Here is an 8,038-nt window from a genome sequence, read left to right as displayed (position 1 = left end):
GCACTTAAGAATAATATTTTTTTTATACAGAAAAATCAGGCTGCTAAATCGTATCTCCATAAAACATAACACATATTGGGTGAATTCTTGGTCAGGGTACAAAGAGTGTGACGGTTTCAGCCAATGATCTGGATACCTCTGTGAAGTGGTTCTTGAGGCTCTGACTCCAGCAGCAGTTCAGACCTAGTGGATCCTCTTAAGAGCAATTATTTTAAGGTTGTAGTTATTCCTGATGTCCACTGTTTATTTAAACACATTTTTCTTCCACTCAGCTTTTCATTAATATGCTTGGTTAAACCATTCTGAACTGCTGGTTTCTTTAGCCTTGCTCTTTCTGGCTTTGGATTGGAAAATGCCCCTTTTTTGGTCATAAGAAATTAATTTACAGAGAAACTCAGTTTTAGAGTTTCATTAGCTTTACACCATCATCAACAAAATTAGAAGGGATAAACACCACGACTATCACTGCGTGGTAATGTATTTAGAGAGTTGAGCTCAAAATTAGCAGGTTTAGGTTTAAGTTGATGTTTAATTTTAATACCATGCTTCTTCTGACTGGTAAAAATAAAATCTTGGTGAGCCCAGCCAGAGTCCCGACTTGAGTCTCAGAATCTTGAGGGAGCTAAAGATTAGGGTGATGGCAGGGAGACCTTACAATCTGAAATATTTGGAGCTCTAAGCTATCAGGGCTTTCTAATAAAATTGCAGAATGCGCCTAATAGGTATGCTAACCTTTACATGTGAACTTAGACCGTTTCCAGACTTTAAAATGCAACTGTTCAATATTTTTGTACTTTTTTGCATAAGATTGTGTTCTAACGAGATGATTAACCACAAAATCACTGTGATCTAATAAATGTTCTAATAAACGGTCCTTTTTGCTGTTCACATTTTGACATTATGAGACCAAGATGAACCTTAAAAATCAATCAACAGAACTTTGCCCATGCAAGGCTTCAAGGAGGATGTTTCCCCTGAGCTCAGGTCACAGTCATCAGCAAGTTCCTACAGAGAGACCGTCAGACCATCCACAGCTGCTTACATCAGCGCAGTCTTTGCCAGACGACATGCAAAGGTACCTAGCCAGAGACATCCATGTCTTGAATGGGCCAGGGCGTATTTGCACTGGATCAAGGACCAGTGGGCCTTAGTGGTGTCCATGGAAAGTAGATTCCCTCTGAACAGAAATGATTGTCAACCCTGTTGTCACAAGTCGAGCCTTTGGAGGTGGTGGTTTTACAATCTGAGGAGTAAGTAAACTTTGTTTGAATAGTACAGGTCAAAAACCACAAAGTGCTTTATAATAAATACAAGCATAAAAAACTAAAACTGCATACATGTATCAGCATAAAGCTGGTTAAAAGCCAGTCTGAAGCTCTGAATCTAAATGTGCGTTCAGACCGACTGCGAATGACGTGACTGGAGCGAAGCGATGCGAAGGACACAATGTGAACGGGGCTAATAGAGCAAAGCGAGTTTAGCTGGAGTTGAAAAATCTGAACTTTTCTGTCAATTCGCTTTGCGTCAATAGCTCTATTTTCAGCACAACTGTGGTCATACAAGTATGAAACTATAATATTTTATTCAGAAGTATTTAATCTTCAGATGCATATGTCAGCAAGCCTGATTTCTTGGTCACCAATCAGCCGTTATTACATAATTATTCAATACTTATGGCTACCATGCTACATTCTGTTGTCATCAGCTTTTGCCTGATGTATTTTGCCGCTCCTCGTTTTTAGGCACAAAAATATTTAATATATTTAGTGGGTGTGGACAGTACAATTTGGCTGTTTTTCTATTGAGCTGAGATATATTTACTCACCGAAGACAGATGGTTCAGGACAGCTGTTCTGCAGCACCTGTAGTTGGTGTCCCGGAGGCTGATTCATCACCCAACGCAGGACAGCAGGTCCTCAAACTGGGTCCTGGATAGACAGAAGAACCGCTGACAGCGACTCTGATCCAGACGGTGCTCCTGGAGTAGTTGCTGGGACTCTCCAAAATAGTTTCGTCTTTAGAGAATCTGGTGAACCCAGAGAAGTCGATGCCGGCGGCATTGTTCGGCTTTCCATAAATAAAGCACCATTATTCGCTTTATGTTGAGTTGAAACCGGTAAGCAGCAGATAGAAGCTCCTCCTATTTGATGACACGGTGAAGCGAGTGGAGCGTTGTCGCCCATTGGCCACGCGAATTGCTGGCAAAATGTCAGGCGAGCGACAGCATGCGAACGAGGTGAAAAATTAGCTGGAATCACCAGCTTCTTTTCATTGTTTTCCAGGTGGTGCTTTAGTTGTTTTCTTAGGTTTGCTTTCTTGATGTATTCTGTTCATAATGCTTTCTGGTTTATGTTCTGTTATAGCTATGTTTCTTAGGCTTGATTATGTCCTTGTAGTATTTATTTCCAGCCATGTTTTGTGTTTACTCCTTGCCACAGTATACCATAGCATACTGCACCATGCTCCATATATACTCCTCTATTCTGTTTACTTGTCGCGGAAACATTCACAGTTCATCTGTTCATGCCAAGTCTGTTTACAAAGCCTGCATCTGCCACTTTGAGCCTGCTGTGAATTTGATTTTGTTTTATATTAAATCTGGTTACTCACCACGCCACTCTGCTTCCTGCCTGTGTGCAATCCGCCTCCACACCACGTCGTGACATCATCAGTGTTATTTTACATGTTGCCGTGGACCTTTTTTCCTGTAAGGTTTGTCGAGCAGTGACGTTTTCTTTGTGAGAATCACATAAGTTGTTATGGTGTCACTTCCACTCATCTTAGCAAACCTTGGGAAAACCAGAGGGCATTTTGATGACTGGGGTGCGAACAGCCTGCTTCCCAGAACTCCTCCACACGCAAGTTCCTGCTCAGTCTGCATAGCAACCATCCAAATGCAACTCTAAGACAAGATGACCATTCTGTTAATAGTTCATAAAGGTATTTCAAAGATAAATGTGAAAAGTATTCAAACCACTTCTATCAAAGTTCGCCAAACTAAATAAACGAAAATGTCTTTTAATGGTAAATCATAAGGATAAAGAACCTTTTTAAACTAAGCAATGATAATTCATGTACAAATCTTCCAACAGTTCCCTCCTGTTTATTATTGATTAGTTTAAAACAAGTCATCCATGTCTACACTTCCTTTCGTCTTTATGCACACACTTCATTTACAGGTCCTTCTCAAAATATTAGCATATTGTTATAAAGTTCATTATTTTCCATAATGTCATGATGAAAATTTTACTTTCATATATTTTAGATTCATTGCACACTAACTGAAATATTTTAGGTCTTTTATTGTCTTAATGCGGATGATTTTGGCATACAGCTCATGAAAACCCAAAATTCCTATCTCACAAAATTAGCATATTTCATCCGACCAATAAAAGAAAAGTGTTTTTAATACAAAAAACGTCAACCTTCAAATAATCATGTACAGTTATGCACTCAATACTTGGTCGGGAATCCTTTTGCAGAAATGACTGCTTCAATGTGGCGTGGCATGGAGGCAATCAGCCTGTGGCACCGCTGAGGGCTTATGGAGGCCCAGGATGCTTCGATAGCGGCCTTTAGCTCATCCAGAGTGTTGGGTCTTGAGTCTCTCAACGTTCTCTTCACAATATCCCACAGATTCTCTATGGGGTTCAGGTCAGGAGAGTTGGTAGGCCAATTGAGCACAGTGATACCACGGTCAGTAAACCATTTACCAGTGGTTTTGGCACTGTGAGCAGGTGCCAGGTCGTGCTGAAAAATGAAATCTTCATCTACATAAAGCTTTTCAGCAGATGGAAGCATGAAGTGCTCCACAATCTCCTGATAGCTAGCTGCATTGACCCTGCCCTTGATAAAACACAGTGGACCAACACCAGCAGCTGACACGGCACCCCAGACCATCACTGACTGTGGGTACTTGACACTGGACGTCTGGCATTTTGGCATTTCCTTCTCCCCAGTCTTCCTCCAGACTCTGGCACCTTGATTTCTGAAGGACATGCAGAATTTGCTTTCATCCGAAAAAAGTACTTTGGACCACTGAGCAACAGTCCAGTGCTGCTTCTCTGTAGCCCAGGTCAGGCGCTTCTGCCGCTGTTTCTGGTTCAAAAGTGGCTTGACCTGGGGAATGCGGCATCTGCAGCCCATTTCCTGCACACGCCTGTGCACGGTGGCTCTGGATGTTTCTACTCCAGACTCAGTCCACTGCTTCCGCAGGTCCCCCAAGGTCTGGAATCAGCCCTTCTCCACAATCTTCCTCAGGGTCCGGTCACCTCTTCTCGTTGTGCAGCGTTTTCTGCCACACTTTTTCCTTCCCACAGACTTCCCACTGAGGTGCCTTGATACAGCACTCTGGGAACAGCCTATTCGTTCAGAAATGTCTTTCTGTGTCTTACCCTCTTGATTGAGGGTGTCAATAGTGGCCTTCTGGACAGCAGTCAGGTCGGCAGTCTTACCCATGATTGGGGTTTTGAGTAATGAACCAGGCTGGGAGTTTTAAAGGCCTCAGGAATCCTTTGCAGGTGTTTAGAGTTAACTCGTTGATTCAGATGATTAGGTTCATAGCTCGTTTAGAGACCCTTTTAATGATATGCTAATTTTGTGAGATAGGAATTTTGGGTTTTCATGAGCTGTATGCCAAAATCATCCGTATTAAGACAATAAAAGACCTGAAATATTTCAGTTAGTGTGCAATGAATCTAAAATATATGAATGTTAAATTTTCATCATGACATTATGGAAAATAATGAACTTTATCACAATATGCTAATATTTTGAGAAGGACCTGTAGTTCTAAACTATTTCCATGTCGTCATCAGGATCTGGATCATCTCTCTCCAACAGCTGGTAATCCTGGGGCAGCATTATTTCAACTATGCCTGCAACCATCTTGGAAATCATTACTCTGATGCAAGGAATGATACACATGGTGAAAAGGCAAAAACAGTACTAAAATTATGAGAAACGTTATGAGAAGAGTCATGATGCCACCACGGTCCAGAGGTAAGCCATGAGATCAGGCCTCCTTGTCCCGGGCGTGCATCCTGCTGCATACCATTCCTTATCTCTTTGAGCTGAGCTAATGCTTCCCTCCCAGTGTGACCATCTCTGGTTTCATCAGGATGTAGGTGCAACAGGTCTCATTCAGGAGAGCGTAAACACCCCCAGATGGGGCCGTTACCAAATCCAACATCATCCTGTTTTGCAGTACCACTGTGTGGAGTGCTGTTATTTCCTTGGACATTCCTGTAAGAGCTTTATCAGAGACATTAACAAATAGCCCTAACCTATAATATATGGTTTTTAACCTGAGCATGTTTTTTCCTACCTCTAACCATGGGAATAAGCCTAACAAGAACTTATCTCCTGTTGATCTATTTTTAAACTCGTCAGGGACATCTGTTCCCATATACTATCATGTGGTTTGACTCAAACAAGTTCTCTCTTAAGTCTATTTAGAGTGGAAAATTCTCAGCTGATAATAAAAGTATTGTCAGTTACATACACAGACGGCTCAGAAGGGCACCTACCTGCTAATAATTCGACATAGTTAGAAACAGGAGCAGTGACATTTAATTTCTTGAAAATTGTGAAATTACAGGTATGAAATTGAGTAAAGTTTACCGAACGAAAATTCTTACTGTGTCCTTCAAGGCTCTGCCCTATGATACACACGTCCTCTGGTGTCGGCACTGGTCTGGCTGTTAGTCTAGTTTGGCTGGAAGAAATAGGAAGTGTGGAGACATTTCTTTTTTTAAGCAATGACTTTCACAAATTGATACCAAATATTTGTTCCATATAAATGTGCCATGTCTTGATATAAAATGTCATGGAATCCTTCATCGATCCACCTTTTAACCTATTTGCTGGGGCTTTGTTCATCAAAAAAAACAAATGTATAAAGCTAAGGTACAAAAACCAGCTATGATTAATTGCTTCAAGAACATTTTTCAAAACTTTTTTTTTTTTTATTCAGGTGTTATCAGTCAATGACTTAGGTCCCCTAAGTGCTAGTAGGGACCGTTCTTTTTGTTTCTCCCATTGTTTTTCTTAATTTATTTTTAATTGTGCCATTAGTCCTTTCTACAAGTCCTGCACTCTGAGGATGATAACTGCAATGTGTTTTTAGATCAATGTTAAAACATTTTCCTAATTCCCATATTATTTTATTTATAAAACGCGTTCCATTATACTATAGATTCTTCTTGGGATTCCAAAAGTTGGTATTATATTTTTGCTCAAATCTTTTCTACTGTTATTGCGTCAGGTGATTTGCAGGGAAAGATTTCTTATCAAGATATAAGTTTGGCAAAGATCATCAGAACATCAGACCTTTATTAGCGCTTTTAAGGTCCCTCAAAGATGCATTACAATGAAATCAGTCATTCACATTCACACACATTCACACACTACTTACTTATTTCTCTGTCAGAGTCATTTTTATTTGCAAACATTTGAGCATATTTTGACTTCTATTATTCTTAAAATGCACATTGTTTCCTCATAACCCCTTTTGTTTCCACAAGGTCTGTTTTGAACGCTTCAATTTTTTTTTTTTATTCACCAAGAATCAATAAGGTGGTCTTAGTGGGTCCACCTTAAAGGTGTTATCTGTTGGGTGTCATGTTATCATTGTCAGGTCAGTGAGGTTCATAAGTCAGTCAGAACCTTGGTCATTTGTTCTGTGCACATAATGTTTCATAGATCCAGCCTATGATTAGTCAGCAAAACTTCCACCTATAGGAGAAAAATTGATTGTTAATAAATGAGCTGCATTTCCTAGGAACACTGTCTTCCTCCTGGATGAGCATCACCTGTTGAAAAACTTTCATCATTGTTTGTTTCACATATTCAATCAGATCTTTATATTATACCAGTAGGTGAAGTTGTTAGTATCTCATGTAGACTGACATATACTGTTGCATTTGAAGAGGATCTCAGATTAAATAAACTTAGTTAGAGCTTCAATCCAGGTTCATTTTGTGTCTGCAGACTTTAGCCAATTTCTCTTTTTTTTTTTACATAAAGAGTAAGATTCAAAACATTTTCAAAAGACAGATTGTGGCAGAATGTAGACAAAACTGCTTATTGATTGACAAGATAACATTCAAGCACACAATCACCATATTAAAAGGCTCTACTTCTAGAGAATCACATAAAATTCTGGGGGCTGGTTTTAGCCCGCGGACCTTGAGCCCGACACATGCAGGGTAGAGTTACAATCTTCATCAAAGCTCTCAGCGGAGACAGGCTTCTGCTGTGTGCAGAAGTTTTATCTTTGTTTTCAGGCAGCTGCGTTTCCTGTGTCAAGGTCGTTTCACAGAGCTGAAATTTAACTTCTCTCAAAGAGGAAAAAAAAAAATCAAAAATGCACACAATCTGAGCCAAATATGGAATTATTTCCCTGTAAAATGAATCTTTTGCATCTTATCATGGTGTCGTTGGTAGTATAACACCATAGAATGATTTTTAAAGCACCTGTTTCTCACTAACACTTGACTACAAGATCTTTTTACTCTCAATTACTTCTCAGCACTGTTCTGCCTACTGTTCCCCCCCCCTTCTAGTTTTCAGTTAAGCTGAAAGTTCTGCCCTGTGCTTTTCAACGGGCCTCAGTATTATGGCTATGTTAGTTAAAGGCTGCTCTTGCTGTTTTTTATAAATGTATCTTTTTGTTTGAATGTGTTTACCAACTGTGTGCATGTAGGCACTGAGAGGTCCCTTTGAAATCATAATCTTTCTGCCATTTAGCAAGGGTTCCTAACGCAGCGTCCCATCTTTGGAGAAGGTGTATATACTTATTTTATATTTTAATTAATAGTTCCTAATTGATAACTTTTAAGTATTTATTTTTATTATCTTACTTTAACTAATTACTATTATTATCTCATTTATTTTCAGAACATAAAATATGTATATGCATCCATCAGCAAACAGTATTTCTCACCGGACCCTCAATTCCTCCCTGAAAACAGGCTTCTAGATGAAAAACCTAGTTTTCATCTGCTTTTCCACTTATGGTTCTAATCCCGGAGGTAAA

The sequence above is a fragment of the Girardinichthys multiradiatus genome, chromosome 12 (genome assembly GCF_021462225.1).
Source record: "Girardinichthys multiradiatus isolate DD_20200921_A chromosome 12, DD_fGirMul_XY1, whole genome shotgun sequence".
Taxonomy (NCBI): domain Eukaryota; kingdom Metazoa; phylum Chordata; class Actinopteri; order Cyprinodontiformes; family Goodeidae; genus Girardinichthys; species Girardinichthys multiradiatus.
The sequence above is the reverse complement of the archived record's forward strand: the minus strand, read 5'-3'. Positions refer to the sequence as shown.